Source organism: Cupressus sempervirens, chromosome 7, assembly GCF_028749045.1.
Source record: "Cupressus sempervirens isolate cs-2001-9-10 chromosome 7, ASM2874904v1, whole genome shotgun sequence".
NCBI classification, from domain to species: Eukaryota; Viridiplantae; Streptophyta; class Pinopsida; order Cupressales; family Cupressaceae; genus Cupressus; species Cupressus sempervirens.
This window is the reverse complement of record NC_143124.1, coordinates 913,843,011-913,862,341: the sequence shown is the minus strand read 5'-3', so window position 1 is coordinate 913,862,341 and position 19,331 is coordinate 913,843,011.

The following is a 19,331-nucleotide window of genomic DNA, read 5'->3' as shown; positions in this document are numbered from 1 at the left end:
GTTGGAATACTAGTAACCCTTTGTAAAGTTTTCTATGTGAATTTTACTGGTCTTGTTTCTAACCAAAAGGCTCCATCATGGATTCTGCTTAACACAATGCATATCCATTCTATTTTGAATACAATAGGTAAAACTAGGGTTTTGGTTAGACCCTTCTTCTCAACTATGGAGAATTCATCTTTAAGTTTCCCATTTTCATAGAGCTTATCAAATGCATTGAAAATCTCTAAATCTCCTATTGCTCCTATCTTAGAGTTGTAGCATTTTCATACATCCTGAATGATTACTACTTTATTCGGAATCAAGGATAGAGCACCAGTGGGATCTTTTTTGTAGGCAACCTCTAGGATTGGCTTGAACTCAAGTTGTTTAACTTCGTTGCTAACTAATTGAATTTCCAAACCTTCCCTCCCCATTGCAGACTTAGAACTAGATGTCATTTCTAACCAAACTAGGGTTTACTATTTAAACAAACTTTTCAAAGTGCGTAACTCGACACTTGGATGAAATACCTAGAAAATCGATGAAACAGAGTTAGGTTGTTGTTGAATCACTGTAAATCACCTCTTGATCGCTAGGAAATCACTTAATCTCTCTGTTTGTCTTTGTTCTTTGTTCAAATGAACAATTTTCATTTTTATTAGGCTTGAAACTTGGCATTTATTACAATCATGCTTACAACTGTCACTCAGCTTCCAAAGGATTTTCCAACTCGGCATCAACTCTATTTCATTCACTCGGCAATTACTATCTTGTTTCACTCGACATCTACTGATCTTGTTAATTGCTTGGTAGCCATTATTAAGTCTTACTCAACAGCTACTAGACTATTCAACTCGGCTTGTACTAGAGTTTAACTAGGCAACCAAAGGTAGCTCGGCATCATCTTCCAACTTTTATCCTAGCATCTTAACTTATGCTCATTTCTTCTTTGCAATGCTCCTATTTTCTTTTGGGCTTATATATGATACATCTTTATATGTATCAGCCCCATGTGCCTTTCTGGTGCTTAATTTGATGAAGTGTGATCACTTGACCTCTTGGGTGAAGTGATCTCTCCATTTGATGTGCTACATTCACTTTTCTTCTGCCATTTCTTCTTCATATCCTCCCTGATGTGTTCCACATTAACTTTTTCTTTGACCTTGTTAACTTCAGTCTTGGGTGCCTTGGCCTTTGTTGGACAGTTCCTACTAATATGACCAATCTTCAAGCAACTAAAACAAGTAGTTTGATGCAACCATCTACTGTAGTTCCCCTTGAAGTGTGTTCTTATGCAATTCTGAGGTACATGACCATATCCATGATAGTAGCAACAACTTTTCCTTGTATTGTAGTCCCAATTATAGTGATGTGCATGATTGATTCCTCTTGTAGGCTGATTAGGTGTCCACATAGGCTTTGATCTACATTCAAATGCTTTGTGTCCATTTTTTTGTAGTTGTAGCAGTGACCCTCAAATCTTGGTGTCCTCATGGTCTTGGTTCTACAGTCTTGTGTTAAATTTCTTGTTTTTTACAATTGTGACAAAAAATTTCATTTGTAGGCTTATCATGCTAATGGCTATTCTTGCTTGTACACACGTTAGAGGTATGTCCCTTTTTACCACAGAAATGACAAGTAGGTTTAGTGTTCTTACCTTTGTTGCTTCTTCCTTCTGTAGCCTTGGATGATTCTCCTTGTTTAGTGTTGATGTAGCTAGGTCCCGTAGTGTCATTACTAGCCCTTGGTGATTTCAGCAATTGCTCAAAGTACTTGATGGCCTCCTTGGGTTTGTTGAAGCTTCCTGCTATTTCCTTTTCTCTCTTCAATTCATTCTACAATTGTTCATTCTGTATCTTCAAGGTGGAGATCTCAATATCCTTCATGTTTAGCTCATGATGAGCATTCATCATCTAGCTTAAGGTGTCTAACTACAAGTTTGAAATCTTTTCAAATTCAATTGTCTTCTCTTCCAGTCTATTGATGAGATTTCTCTTTTCATCTTCTACCATGGTCTTGTCTTCAATAGCTCTTTTCTTTTGTTCAGTTACTTCACAAAGCAGTATGGCTTGTGATTCATGTTCAAGCTTGAGTAATTTGATTTCTTCAGGTTGTGCTCTATTTTTCTCCATTAATTCTGCTATTGTTGCATCAAATTCCTTGGAGTCTCCATTGGAAAACACTTGTGAGGTGTCAATCTCCTTGTAGTGTATGTCATTTTCAGCTATGGCTATCTCCTTTCTTCTTTTCAAAGATTTTCTCAGTTCCTCCCTGGCTTCCTCTACTTTGTGTAGAGCTAGTTGCACATCAATCACCTGATTATCAATGATCTTCCCAAGTTTAAAAACTTCCATCTTCTGACCTTTTTCTACAAGCTATTAGGCTTCTTCTTGAGAGAACCAAAGCTTTGATACCAATTATTGGAATCTCCGAATGGGAAGAGTACTTCTAAGAGGGGAGGGTGAATCGGAAGTACCAATTTGTATTCTTTCAAACCCTTAGTAACATATAACTGAAGTTAACATGCATGCAAGTAAACATGTAAACAAACATAGAATGAAAGCATGCATCAACACATAACACAAGAGATTTTGGTGACCTAGAAACCCTCCAGGAATAAGAAGGTAAAACTGGGGTGGGGATGACACCCACAAAAATTACCGCAGCAATGAATTCAACTACTTCTAATGGTTTTCCCTGTTAAAGGCCTACCCTGTTAAAGGCTACAACACACTGTTAAATGTGACCTGTTGAAAGGATTTACAAACACTTTACATGAAGTGTCACCCTGTTAAAGGATTTACACTAGGCTATTAAACCCACCTAATACATAGGATTTTCTTGACCTTCTCCAAAGGCTCTTCTACCTAGCTATTAAGCTAACCTATCACCATAGGATTTCAACTTCTAATACAATTGTGAGAGAGTATTAGAACTTTTAACCTGTTTGAATGCAATCTCAAATTGCTTGATTCAGGCTCTTGATCTGCTTTTCCTCTTCTAATCCTTGCTTGATCTAATCTTTGGATATGTCCCCTATTCTATTCTAATTAACTGGATGTATAAATGTTGTTCTTTCCACTAAGTATTTTCCTCTTCACACTATTTTTTTTTTATAATCTCCCCTTATGCTATTTTCTTCCACACATACAATGGTGCATTGGTTCTCCTTATAAAGAATGCAAAGACTTAGGGTTAGGTATAGATCTACGATCCATATTGAATCTCAAATTCCCCCTCATACTTTGCATTTTTCTTATTTTTGCCTTCACCATTTTTCTAATTGGTTGCATGCAAATTGCATAGGGAATGCAAATGATTTGTCCTTATCCTTTTCCTCCTTAAAAAATTCTCTAAGTCGGCTCCAAAAATGGTTCACATCTTAGTTTGTGGAAATAAAAACTCTTATGTTGATCCTATGTTGCTCGACACATGAAGTATTACTACTGCTTGGCACATACTATTTCTAGATTGCTCGGCATCAACTATGCTTTCTGGTTTACTCGGCACCTGTTATATCCTATATTGCTCAACATATGTTGTTCTGAGTTGCTCGACATCTGAATGGTTCTGTTACTCGGCACATGAACAATTATGTATCACTCGGCACATGAATATTTCCTATATTGCTCGGCACATACTACACTGTGATCTGCTTGGCACTAACTATGACTTGGCACCTATAGAAATTCTTGACTCGGCATCTATTGTTGACTCGGCATCTATGATGAAAATAGTTAAGTGTGTTGACACTCATTTGTCAATATTATTTATTTGACTAACAGTCCAAATTTACCTATTTTTGAAAGAGAGCTTCCCACAAACACAAGGGAGGTTTGGTGCAATCTTTCGAGACTACTAGAGGAAGGCTATATTTTGAACATAATTGTCTTGCATTCCACTAAGAATACAAGTTAGAAGGTTTTCCACCTCACCGGCCCTGCTAAGGCAAATCTTGGGAGGTATGCCTTTCTATAGCCTTTTAATATACTTATGAAAAAGCAAGAAAGACCAAAATCAGAAATAGATCTAGGAGTTTGATCGCCCTATAAGGGTGAGAGAATATCCCTACTATCTTGACTTCTAAATGTACCAAACATGACTTGTTTAGTTCTAGAGCCTTTAATCTATGGAAGGCAAGAGGCTCTTAATTAAGATATGTGTTTTGTTCATTTCTTAGCTAATCCTCATAATAAACTAGGCTTTTTTGGCATTCTAATTCACTCCTCGGAATGAAGAGCATAGGCCTAATACTGAGTCTAAGATTTGAAATAGCTTTATCTAGATTAAACTATATTTGGAAATGGAAATATCGTAGTTTAAGTACTAGGTGCCAAGAGGGTTTAGGCTTACTTAATTTGGAGCTAGCAAAAGGGCTAGGCATAGTTTTTAGTTTTCTTTACTCATTTTCCATTTTCAATGATTTGGAAGCTCATGATTAGTTTAGAAGAGACTTGTGAGCACCCAAAAACAAAATTCTTAAGTTAGATATGGCAAATCTTAGATTTAATCAAATGCATTACACAAATACTCATATGCACTATATACTAATTATAATTCGTTATAGAATTTTGTAAATGCATTATAGAATCTTGTAAATGCACTATAGAAAGATGTATATGCATTACAAAACACTTCGTATGCACGATAAAAAAATTCAAAAGTGTTAAAACAATGTTCAACAGTGCTAGAACATTAGAAAGATCCCAAATCTAGTATTTGGGAATTTGGAAGCATCTTCAAAAGGTTTCTACATATGTTATGAGTCTTTCCAAACATTGCTAAGTAAGCAATAAGCCAAATCTACACAAGAAATGAGAGTAACACACAAATCTATAAAGAAAGTCAAAGATTGGCATGAAAAGTTAAATGAGAATAAGGCTTTCAAACAAAGCCCCACAGTGGGCACCAATTTGTACATGAGAGAAATGTGTATTCATGAGACCTTGGTGTGAAATGCAGTGAGAATAGTAGTGAGCTACTATCAAATAAGAAACCCATGACTCTCTCATGTTTCCCTAACTACAACTGCTAAAATTGCTCTTAGATCAACATCTTAGTGACAGTTATAGAATGGGATTATGCTATTGGTGCATATCTATGAAAGACTGTATGAGATCTATATGAAATGCAAGATATATCAAGATGAGAACATGAAAATACTATAGATGTATGCATTAATGAGACTAAATAATGCTAGATGATGTTTAAACGATGTTGAATAGATTATCAAATGCTAGCTCTAGTATGCCAATAGTAAGGATGCATAAAACTTGAGTCCTTTTCTCTTGTTTTTCCCTCCCATACATAGGATTTTAGGAACGGCTAGGGTAAAGATGTAGGAATTGCTTTTTTATCTAGGGTAATGGTAAGTCTAAAAATATCTCATAAACTCCCAAAAGAAAAAGTCCAACAAACTTAGTTTGTGAGGATTAAAGGGCTTTTCTTTCCTTTTTAATCCAAAAAGATGGATATCCACATTTTGAGGGGATAATGACTTTATTTGTTTTTTTTTTTTTTTTTGCATTTTCTTCAATTTGGGTTTTTCTCTTTTTATTTGATTTTTGATTTCCCCTTTTGAATTAAATTACCCTTTTTAAATGTTTTAGAATTATGAATTGTAAAATTCTTAAGAAATTAGGAAATTAATTGCAAAAATAACTTGATATTGATATTAATCTCAAAGTCTATTAATTTTCCTCATTTTTCTCTAATTTTGCCCTTAATCTTTGTTGATTTCATGAAAATTATGTTTCCAAAGTTGTCCTGCCAATTTTAGGGTGTCTACAACTAACATGGTATTAGAGCCAGATTATAAATGTGGGAGAGAATAGAAATGGTATGGAGAAAAATTCATGCAATATGAAGGAAAAATTAAAATAAAAAATAAAAAAACTTATGAGCCATGCCTGAGTTTGTGGACTACATGACAATAGAGAAGACTAGAGAAATTGGAAGAAGTTAAGGGAATTGAATTATTTTTAATGTATGGTAATTTCTTGCGATGTTAAGATTAATAAAGACATCAGAAAAATAATCTGAAACAAACTATATGGATTGGATATATGAGAAACTTATGCATATCAAAGACCCATAAAATGAGAGTATAGAACTTCAGGTAATTATAGGGAGAAGACATTTTCAAATGGTTCTACTAAATAAACGACAAAAAAAAATTGATCACTATGGACCTTAGAGTATAAAGGAAATCATTAATGCACAAATAATTGTTGTAAATATAAGAGTAACTAAGAGCTGAGGAGGGAATCAGCTACCACAAAAATAATTTTGAGTCCCTTAGGTGTCAATACAAACTTCTTACAAATCCAAATCCTTGTACAACTCAGTTAGAACTAGATAAACACTGTAGCTCGATTAACAAAGCAATCTTGAGATATTAATGTGTATTAACCTTTAGTAATTTAGTTACAAAAACATAAAGCAATAAATAAGAAAATAAATGTTGGAAACATGAATTCTGATGATATTCCTATGGGGGAGTATTGTAGATATGTTATCATGATGATATGTTACATTCATGAGTGTGTTTGTCATTGATGTCAACATAGTAGTTTTCTATGGTATCTGACAAAAGAACAGTGGCAAGATCAAGTTGGTATGGATAGCTCATGGCATACATTCAATAGAAAGGTTAAAGGGAGATACTACTAAGTGTCTAGTATATGCAGCTAACCTTGAAAGCACAAGATATTAAGTCTGGAAGAAGTTATGCAAGTTTTGGAAGAGACTGTTCTGAGAGAGAGTTTATAGAGGCATGTTCTGGTAAACTTGTTATATCTCTTAGCAGATTTTTTATATAGACAAGTTGAATTTATAGATGTGAAGAAGACATGTTGATGATGGTGTGGTTAAGTTCACTCATCATAATTTTATGTGTATGGAAAGATATTCAAGTTGCAAGGCAGAAGATTAATGTCATTGCTAAGTGTAATGTGTTCTTAATGTGGTCCTATAATAATTAATTGAGAAGGTGTAATAGTTGACTCAGGAAATTGTTTTATAGATTTGATATAAAGGAAGGACATTTTCTTTTATCATGAGCATTAAAGAGGAGTGATTGTAAGCAACACGAAGAGCAGAATGCGAAGTTGAGTAGAGCAAAGTGGAAGTGAAGGAAACTTCATTGCCAAGATTTTAGTGAGTGATCTGAAGTTGGATACTTGAATCTGAGGTTCATGACCTAGTCTACAAGGTCTGACAATGATTGGTTCAGTTGATAGGATAGAGGAAAGAGAAACTTAATATTAAATTACTTGTTTGGGCAATGAGCTCTTCTTGTAATTGAAATTGCATGTTTGGGTAGTGGGCTCTTCTTGCATACATTGTACTACAACTCCTAACAGGGTTGGAATCTCCTAATAGGGATTCAAAGTCTCCTAACAAGGACTCATATGTACTAAATATTAAAATAGACTCCTAATAGGGTCCATCCTCTAACAAGGAATATTTATATTAGTACACCATCTTGCAGGAATCATTCCCACCAGATTTTTTCCTCTAATCAAGGGTTTCCCTAGTTAACATATCTAGTATAATTGTCTATGTACATCTTGTTATGGTTGTTGTTTACTTTGATTGAATGGATAAGATGTTTAAGGTTGATAAATGTTTTAATGAATGGATAACTGACTCAACCCCTACCCCCCCCCCCCCCCCCCTCCCTTCCAAATTATCTTGGTGGACTATTATTTGTAACAATTGGTATCAAAGCATCAGGTCGTTGAAGACAAAGTTTAACAACTTTGGGAGATCCATGGTAAGTACATTCAAGAAAGGTAGTCCTACATTTGATAGAGGAAATTTCAACACCCAAATGGTGGAAATTCTTGGTGAGTTATTAGGTTTGTGAAAACAATAGAGCATTGAGTTTTTAGATCTAGAATTCTTCTATTGTATACAAAAGAACAGAAGCACAAGAAAAGATAGATCCAAATTAGAAGAAGACATAAAGATAAAGGAAGGTATTGATCTACTTACAAAGAGAGAACTAGAAGGTATGAATATTTTTGTTTGTTAGGCATGTAAAGAATTTGGTCATTTTTCGACTAGATGTCCTAAGGGGATAAGAAAAGCTAGAAAGAGTTTACTTTTTGATAAAGTTGAAGAATTTAGAGAAAGTATGGAAAGATCCTTGAAAGATTGTGATAATAAGTCTAGATTGGTTAATGAAGGGCAAATATTAGAGGAAATAGTTTTAGAGACCATTATGGAAAGTGCTAATGTGAGAGTTGATGAGAAATTTAGGATACAAGAAAGAATAATTGATTACAATTTAGATGATGATGTTGTTACTAAACTAAGGAATGATGAAGTATTTCTTGAGACTAACAATGATTTGTAGAATGAAGGAGAGCCAAGGTAGGAACAAAGCTTGGAACATTTAGTAGAGCTAAGAGTTGAGATAGAAACTCCTACTTTGGGTAAGAATATGACAAAGAACCATCCATCCAAGTAGATCATCAGAAGTAAAGATAAAAAAGTGATGACAAGAAGTAGAATCAATGAAGAAATATGTTTTGTATCTCAAGTTGAACCTAAGAATGTAGATGAAGCATGTAAAGATGATCGTTGGAAGCAAGCTATGAAAGAGGAATTGGATCAGATAATAAAGAATGAGACATAGGAATTGGTCCCCAGACTAGCAGACAAGAATATGATAGGAACCAAATAGGTATTTAGAAACAAGATGAATGAACATGGTGAAGTTGTAAGGAACAAAGCAAGATTGGTATGTAAAGGTTACTCATAGCAAGAAGGAATAGACTATGATGAGACATATGCTCTTGTGGCAAGAATAGAAGCAGTAACATTACTCTTAGCCTATGCAGCACATAAGAAATTGTGTATCAAATAGATGTTAATTCAGCATTTCTAAATGGAGAACTTGAAGAAGAGGTGTACATAAAGTAGCCTGAATGTTGTCCTTTGATAGATGACAAGGACATCATATGCAGACTAAAGAAAGCATTGTATGGCTTGAAGCAAGCACCCAGAACCTGGTATGTAAGCTTGGACAATCATTTGACAAAGCTTGGATACAACAAAGTTATGACAGATAGTAATCTCTATTGAAAAGAAATTGATGATGGATTGTTGATTTTGGTAATATTTGTTGATGATGTCATATTTAGAGGAAATGATGATGAAAGTGACAAGTTTGCAAAAGAAATGAAGAAGGAATTTGAAATGAGCATGATAGAAGAGATGAAATATTTTCTAGGATTACAAATTGTGCAAGATAAAGAAGAATCTCTATTTCTCAGACTAAGTATTTGAAAGATTTACTGAAAAGGTTTGGTTTAGAAACATGTAAACCTATTGGAACACCTATGGTAACTGGATACAAGTCATCTACAAAGGATGAGACACCTACTATTGAGTAGAAGAGGTACAGATCTATGATTGGAGGATTGCAATATCTAACTCATGCAAGGCCGAAAATAGCAAATGTAGTTGGAATTGTTGCAAGATTCCAAGCTGATCCCAGAGAAGCACATTATGCAGTAGTCAAAAGGATATTTAGATACCTAGAAGGAACACCAGAGTTTAGATTGTAGCATGATAGATCTATTGATTTCAATCTAAGTGATTATATTGATGTTGATTGGGCGAGCAGTATAGATGACAGAAAGAGCACTAGTGGTGGAGCCTTCTTTCTTAGAGGAATATTGGTTTCCTGGCTAAGCAAGAAGTAGGATTGTACCTCACAAAGTATAGTAGAAGTAGAATATGTTGAAACAGAAAACAATTGTAATCAAGTTATTTGGATGAAGCAGATGTTGAAGGATTTAAGGATAGAATTCACAGAATCTGTTGTCATACATTGTGACAACACAAGCATAGTAAATCTTTCTAAGAATCCACGGTTGCATTCGAAGACTAAGAACATTTCTATCAAGTATCACATGTTGAGAGAGAAAGTTGCAGAAAAGGAAATTAGATTGGAGTATGTGAGCACTAAAGAGGGGAATGTAGATATCTTCACTAAGCCTCTTTCCAAAGAGACTTTTGAATTTTTGCAAGGTATACTAGGGGTAATGCCCCTTCCTAAATCAGAGTAGATGATACAAGAGTGCATCAGTCCACTCTAATAGAGCATCATTTTTTGTCTGGACTAAATGTTGATGCTTCCTATATGGGGGAGTATCTATGATGGGCAGAGTCATCTAGGACTCTTGTTGGATGTTGTTTTGAACAGTGTCTTTGGACACTTGAGCTAGTAAGAATTAGTTGTGGTAGAATTTGATGGTTGTTTAAAAGTTTGGCATTGATGTCAATGGGGGAAAAGTACTACGTGAAAAGCATCATAACATCATGGGGGAGAAGCACTGCATGAAAATAGTTTGGGGGAAGTACAACATGGAAAAATAGAAAGCACATTGAGGTATATCAATGAGGGAGTGATTGATGAAGATGATTTGAAAGAAAGATTAACAGTCTTTTGCAATTGGTATTTTTGGAACTAGATGTTTTTCATCTATGTTGCCATCAATGCCAAAGGGGGAGATTGTTGGAAGCATGAATGTTGATGATATTCCTATGGGGGTATTGTAGATATGTTATCATAATGATATATTACATTCATTTGTGTGTTTGTCATTGATGTCAACATAGCAGTTTTCTATGGTATCTGATAGAATAACAACAAAAAGATCAAGTTGGTGTGGATAAATTGTGGTGTACATTCAGTAGTGAGGTTAAAGGGAGATTCTACTAAGTGTCTAGTATGTGCAGTTAACCTTGGAAGAATAAAATATTAATCTAGAAGAAGTTATGCAAGTTTTGGTAAAGATTATTCTAAGATAGAGTTTGTAGAGGCATGTTCTGGTAAACTTGTTATATCTCTTAGTAGATTTGCTATTATGAGAAGCTGAAGTTACAGATGTGAAGAAGACATGTTGATGATGACGTGGTTAATTTTTCTCATCACAATGTTACAAGTACGAAAAAATATTCAAGATACAATGTAGAAGATTAATGTTATCGCTAAGTGTAATGTGTTCTTAATGTGGTCCTATAATAATTAATTGAGAAGGTGTAACAACTGACTTAGGGAATTGTTTTATGGATTTGATATAAAGACAGGACATTTTCCTTTATCATGAGCATCAAAGAGAAGTGATTGTAAGAAGTGCAAAGAGTGGAATGTAAAGTTGAGCAGAGTAGAGTGGAAGTGAAGGAAACTTCATTGCCGATGTTTTATTGAGTGATCTAAAGTTGGATACTTGGATCTGAGGTTTGTGACCTAGTCTACAAGGTCTGATAGTGATTGGTCTGATTAACAGGACAAAGGAAAGATAAACTTAACAATAAATTACTTGTTTGGGCAGTGAGCTCTTCTTGTAATTGAAATTGCATGTATGGGCAGTGGGTTCTTCTTGCTTACATTGTACTAGAATACCTAACAAGACTGGCACAACTCCTAACAGGGTTGGAATCTCCTAACAAGGATTCAAAGTCTCCTAAAAGGGACTCATATGTACTAAATATTGTAATAGACTCCTAATAGGTTCCATCCTCTAAAAAATAATATTTATAATAGTACATCATCTTGTGGGCATCATTCCCACTGAGGTTTTCCCTCTAATCAAGGGTTTCCCTAGTTAACATATCTAGTGTAATTGTCTATGTACACCTTGTTATGGTTGTTGTTTACTTTGATTGAATGGATAATATTGTTTGAGGTTGATAAATGTTTTAATTATTGGATAAATTTTTTACTCCCCCCTCTTAGTTATCTTGGTGGACTATTGTTTCTAACAATAACATGAACACATGAGACAACAAGATTTAACGTGAAAACCCAATTTGGGAAAACCACCAATGCAACTAGTTACAACTTTTCACTCTTCTAAAGTGAGCCTTGTTAGGAGCCAACCCTATTAAAGGTTACAAAACACATTGTTAGGTGTGACCTTATTAAAGGATTTAAATCACCTTGTTAGGAGAGGCCTTGCTAGAGCTCTTAAGACACTTTAATCTAGAAATGCCACCTTGTTAGAGGATTTAAAAATATGATTATTAAGTCAACTCTGTTAAGAGATTTCTTCACTGCTACAATTGTTAGAGTAACAATGTTTGAACTGATTGATGAAGCAATTGATTTGTAGATTCAGACAACTCTTATGGTTTATCCTCTAAATCTTTCCTGATCAGAATATTCTTCGTAGCTCCTTGGATGTTTTTCCCTTAATTAAATATCCTTCTTTGTTTGCATCTTATTCTCTTCCACAACTTCATTCTTCAATCCACAACTTGACTTTGCATATATATGAAATCCCATGTCAAGTCAACTTGAATACCCTCTTTAAATAGACAATTAATATCCACTAGGTCAACTTACATAAACCAAATAATAAACAAAATTATTCTGTAGACATTGAAATAGAGTCACTCAATTAACACTAAGTTCCTTTGGTAACTGACTTGACTCAGTTTACACTAAAATCCTTCATTGGCTGACCTAACTCAATTTACAATGGATCTCTGAACTTGGTACCTTTTGAATCCTACTCAATTGATACTGGAGTCTTCTAAGCTCAATTATTACCAGCAATAGAGTGTGACATTTATGTAACAACAATGACAACATATAATTAAATAATTGATTTCAATAATCTCCCTCTTTGGCATTGATGGAAATACAACATGTCATAACCAAAGAAAACTTTGGAGCAAATATCCTTAGTTTCATTATGATTCTTCATCCATGAGAACTCCCTCTGATATTCTACCTCTTACATCAGATTCTATATGATCAAAATTTCCCTCTTGCTGATAACTTGCTTTGATTTAGAAAATAATTAGCATTTTACAATCTCTCCCTCTTTGACATCAAATGTCAAAGATTTTATAAAATGAATTTGCAATGTACTTGATGTACTAATTCATATGAAATAAGCTCTAAAATTCTTCCATCAACTTGATAGATATTCAATATAGTTTGGTTGATGCATCACTAATATGTGCTCTAGTGAGCATCAAATAGGGGAATGACTAGGCTAACTTACCTCTTAGATACACAAATGCATCCTTAGGTAATGTCTTGGTGAATATGTTAACAACATGCTCCTTTGTGTTCACATATTCCAATCTAACCTCTTTATCTTGAACTAATTCTCTCAAAAAATGATACTTGATTGCAATGTGTTTTGTCTTAGTGTGTATCACTAGATTCTTGGATATGTTAATTGCACTTATGTTATCACAATAGATTCGTCTTATCACAATAGATAACCATTGGATCCTTGATTGACCAACCTAACTTTGTTTGCACTAGATCTCTAAACTTGGTACCTTATGAATCCTACTTAGTTGATACTAGAGTCTTCTAAGCTCAGTTACTACTAGCAATAGAGTGTGACATTTGTGTAACATCAATGACAACATACAATTAAATAACTAAGATTAATCTTAAGATCACTAATACAAAAATAGCAATATGTTACTAAAAACACCACTAAAATTTGTATATATGTGACTAAAATCAATCACATGACTAATAGTAGTTAATATCCAGTCATTTATAATGCTACTAAATATACTACTAAACAATTTTAGTCATTTATTTGATCCTTGATTTTGATCATCAATTTAGTCACATATTTAGTGGTAGATTTAGTAGCATATTTAATCACATATTTAGTATATTTACTCACATATTTGGTAGTGTATTTAGTTTTTAATAGTATATTTGATCACATATTTAGTAGCATTTTCAATAGCATATTTAGTCTCATATTTGGTAGTGTATTTAGTAGCATATATAATAGTATATGTCATTACATATTTAGTAGCATATTCAATAGCATATTTAGTAGCATATTCAATAGCATATTTAGTCACATATTTGGTAGTGTATTTGGTCATAATAGAGCACGATGGAATTGAACCACCATCCTCTTGCTTGTAAAGCAGGTGCTTTTCCATTGAGCTAGCACCTTTTAAAGAATACATAATAAATTATTATTTGTTTCATTTAATTCTCAATATAGCATCCAAAAAGGTTATGGACCTATATTTCTTGAAATGGGGGCAACAAGGCAACATCCAATCAAGTTGATAGTTTAAAGGCTAATAGATCTTAATCTAGTTGACCTAGAAGGTGATGGTCCTGATTTGAACATGATCAGAGAAATACTATTGGAAGACAATCACATGATTACCCAAGAGTTGGGTTCCTCTTCTTGGAGGGGAAACATATCTCTTTCTTGAGAAATTAGGTACTTTATTCAATGTATTTCAACATATCTTTTGGTAATTGTGTACAAATAATCAGAGTTATCCAGTATAGCCAATATCTTACATTGTCACGTTTGCTTTCATTGAGAAGTCTCATTGATCCTATAAAGTCTCATATTGCTTTATGGAATTGAAGAAAGCTATTTACTTAATCCCATGATATCTTTTGTCCTAGCAACTATGAAACGTAGGTTTTTTTGATACTCTTATTACCACCAACATTCAGCTCTAAAAGGAAGTTATTTGGTGTTTCCTTAATCATTATTACCTCTTTGAGTTTGTCTAGACTAAATTGAATTTAAGTAGGGTTTCCCTCTCCCACCAACACTCTTTGGTATCTATATTGATGATTATGAGAATTTTCTTAGACAAGGAACCCTATAGATGATGGTTGGCTTCTTTATCATTTGTGACTGTTATTTACTTTGTGGATAATGTATTCCTCTTATCTAATTCTATTGATAGTTTGCAGAGACAATTTGGTGCACTTTTTGAGTTTCATAATCTTCACCAACCTATGACTAACCTAGATAAAACTAAAGGCATAATCATCAATACCACTAAGAATGCTCTTTCTAGGTTTGATTTATTATACTTAAGTAGGAGTTCAATTTATGGGTCTCTCTCCTACTAGCTTGCATGTCTTTCCTTTACAAGGGAGACACTAGTGGTATAAGGTGGTCCTATCTGAGCATGTTGGAAAAGATATGGATGGTTATAACATTTACTTAGTTGCATAGCTATATTTAGTAGGCACTTACGCTCTCCTCTATCATTGACAACCTCCAAGTCCTTTTGAAGAAGGGCTTGATAAAAATGTTTTTGCAATTCTAACATCCCTATTTTTAATATTGTTTCCTTTTTAGGGGGTAAACCCTTCTCAACATCAAATTTAAGCCTCCACAACAGAAAAAGTTGAAGAACCTTCAAGTGAAACAAATTTTAGCCAAGAAGACCCATGTTTAATGCATACAAATTGCCAAAAAAGAGTAGATACCAAAAGAAATTTGACTAATGTACCTTGTGAAGCTATTGGACAACTTCTTGTTGATCATTTTCACCAAATATTTGGAACCATTCATCAAAAATCTCAACAGAGCTAAAAAAATTTGGGAGTAAGAAATTTAGTAATGACCAAAATTCATGGATATTGTTCTGCAAGCACAAGCAAATAGACCATTTAAATAATAGTTAACACATAACAAGTCTGCTCATACTAGCTATAAGACTCATTCTTATTGGACCAATGTCCACAGAGTCAACATAAAATGTCATAGGAACATAATATAAGCCTTGGAAAGATTAGAGATACATTATACTTGAAGAGGTGTCCCAGTTATAAGAAGTCTGTAATTGGTGCTATAGATTCTCATTATTTTTACAAGAAGTGTATTTTCATTCTTAATTCAATATACCTCATCAATAATGTTGTATCACCAACTGAATTGTTGAAGTGTTGTTTTTTATTTAATTGTCATCACAAAACTAGTGACAGACACATCAAATTTCCTGTAATGCCCCGCCAAGAGATCCAAAGAATTAACCTAATATTTCACTAAGTTTGCCAAACAATTTTTTTTAATCATGAAAGTAAAACCATTTACAACTTATACATAGCATAAAAACTCTGGGAATCCTAAAAGTATTCTAACTCAAAGGTTCCAATCACAAAATCGACATCTAATTCCCAAAGGCACACAATGACATGTAGGAAACCTACTATGCAAGCAGGAAAGTGTCATCACATTTATCACGTACAAATTACCCTAGCAATTAGCTAAACTCCACGGGTCCATACTAATCTCATGCGGCCACTAGTATCCTCTCATACTAACGAGGCATACTATGGAATGCAAGGTCGCAACCATGCGTTCTCTCTACTCCCATCCTAGTCTGTACAAGCACTCGAGGCATGGGCGAGAACCAAAAACAATTATCTTTTTAGGTTCATTTAATCCCCATTTAGTGTGTAAATGTTATCACTTATTAACCAAACTTACAATGAGTTACCCCGGCAGCCACTTAGGGCCCCGGCCCCCATTGCAAGCCACTTCTCGACACTACAAGTAGATAACCTACCCTAAGCTCATGGAATCATAAAATCACCCTAGTCCTATACAAGCGACTGGAAAGAAAATCCAAAAGATAATCCATAAAAAGAATCATCAAATATCCATGATAAAAGCATCAAATATCCATGATAAAAGCATCAAATATCCACAATAAGAATCATCAAATCTCCATGAGCATCTGGAAAGCATCCATAGAAAATCATGACCATGACAGTTCTCTATTGGCAACTGAAGGCATCACTGATAATCATAAGTATCCATTGGTTCTCAGTAACCAAAATATATCTCAAAATAAATCACCATATCCATTGGTTCTTCAACAAGCAACCAAGAATATGTCAAAATCATACTGATCGAAGACTCCAAAATGGTTGAGTCAAAAATGTCACAACATGACATCATCAATAAATAAATCAACACTTCAGTTCCATCATGGCGACTAGAAAGTAATCCAAGGATAACTGATCGATGACTCAAAAATGATTAGCTCAAGTGTCTCAGATACATATATCTCAGCTTCACACATGAAGACTGATAAACAATAACAATCAGTAAATACAAATATTTCATAGAGCACATGATCACATTACCATGGTTGGGTTTATAAAGATCGAGACCAAATAAGATCAACATGCCATCACATTTCATAACCCCTGAGCCTCTGGTAACAACCTAAGACTAGTCAACACTAGTCAACCCAAAACCCAAAACAAGAAGCATATAGAATACACAATGCAAACACATGTTTTGGTTTACTAATAACACATGGATGAGTTAAGTGTAGAGGTTTCCAGTTTTCGTTTCAAGTATACTTCAAGTGTATAGGATTTACCATTTGACCTACACGTCAACCCATTTGTTTTCCCGATAGCATTATCTTTCCATTATTTTAAAAATAATATTCTAAGAATAACTTAAGGATAAATACTCACTAAACTGATCATCATTGACCTTTAATTAAATTGTTCTCTTTATTTAACTATGATCCATATTCTAATTGATTAACTCTTCAACTTTCCAAGGATCATTATTCGTTATATTATAAGAGAGCCAATTATCAATATTTGGTTAAGAAGATCATAACTTTATTAAAATGATCAATTAAATAAATCAATTAACATAGGTACACAATCCATGGTCCTTTATCATTTAATAATTTTCAATTCAATATTACTAAGTCTCACCATTAAAACATCTAAGGTCATTATTCAAGTCATCAGAATAAGACCTATCAACTTTGATATCAATATTTTTACAATCTCGTTAAAAGAATTATATCAATTAAATCTCTAGTACATAATTATTAATTAAATCCAATTAACCCTAGTTAATTGATTTAATTAATAATTACACAACCATACCATCAACCCAATGAATATCAGTTGACCATAAACTAACAAAAGTTTGTACGTAAAAGGTCAACTTCAATACAAATATTAATATTTCAATAATAATAGTAATAATAATAATTGACAAGTTATTTTGGAGATATTATCCATAATGACCACATTCGTCATACTAATATTTTCTTAACAAATTCGTATTAATAATAATCATTTCAAGTTACAACTCTATCGCATAATATAATTATATTGACAACACAATGAAAATCAATTGATTAAAATCAATTATAACCCAAATCCAAAAATTAATATCTTTTACAAAACTTTAATCATTCAATAATCTCCACTAGATTAACTCTAATCGAAATTATTGATAACTATTTAAACCATTATTTATTAATAGTTTGTTAGACCCAACAAACATTAATAAATATTAAACTCATCAAAACTATTATTAATTGATCTAGAGAACTTTACATAGATTTCATTAGCTAACTCTAATCACCATTAAGATATATCAATAATTAATACATAACGTATTAACAATCCAAATCATAACAAGGTTATTAAATGTTATAACAATGATTATGACCCTTGTCAATTGAATCCAATATCATTTTAAGTCTCTTAATTTAAAATCATCTTCATTAAATACTGTCATTAATGTAGTATTAAATTACCATCTCTAAATTATTTATTATATATTAAATATACATTAAATATTAAAAGTCCACTATATAACTATATTAACATCTCTTCTCTATTAATAATAATTGACAAATTTATTTATTATACATTTATCATTTTAACATTTTTGAGAACTCCAAAATAATTGAAATAATTTCCAACAAATACTTCCCTTCAATTAAATTATTCATGGATTTTAAATAAATCAATTCATAATCCAGTAACAAGATTAAAAATCTTCAATTTATAGCATTTCCTATTAATTAGCCTTAATTTAGATTAAGCTAATTATTATATAACGTTATGTTAACGTCTCTTCTCCCTTATAACAAATCATTAATACTTTATTTAATATATATTAACATTAACAAATATATATATATATATACGTATATATACATGCATGCATGTATATATACATATATATACATGCATGCATGTATATATATGTAACGTTATGTTAACGTCTCTTCTCCCTTATAACAAATCATTAATACTTTATTTAATATATATTAACATTAACAAATATATATATATATATATACGTATATATACATGCATGCATGTATATATACATATATATACATGCATGCATGTATATATATGTATATATACATGTATGTATATACATGTATACATGTATATATGTACATGTATACATGTATGTATGTATATATATATGTATATATGTACATGTATACATGTATATATACATATATGTATATATTTATATATACATATATGTATATATACATGTATACATGTACATATATACATATATATATATATGTACATGTATACATGTACATATATACATGTATACATGTACATATATACATATATGTACATGTATACATGTATGTATGTACATATATACATGTATACATATATATGTAAATATATACATACATATATATATATATACATATATATGTATATATACATATATGCATATATATAAATATACACATATATATCTATATAT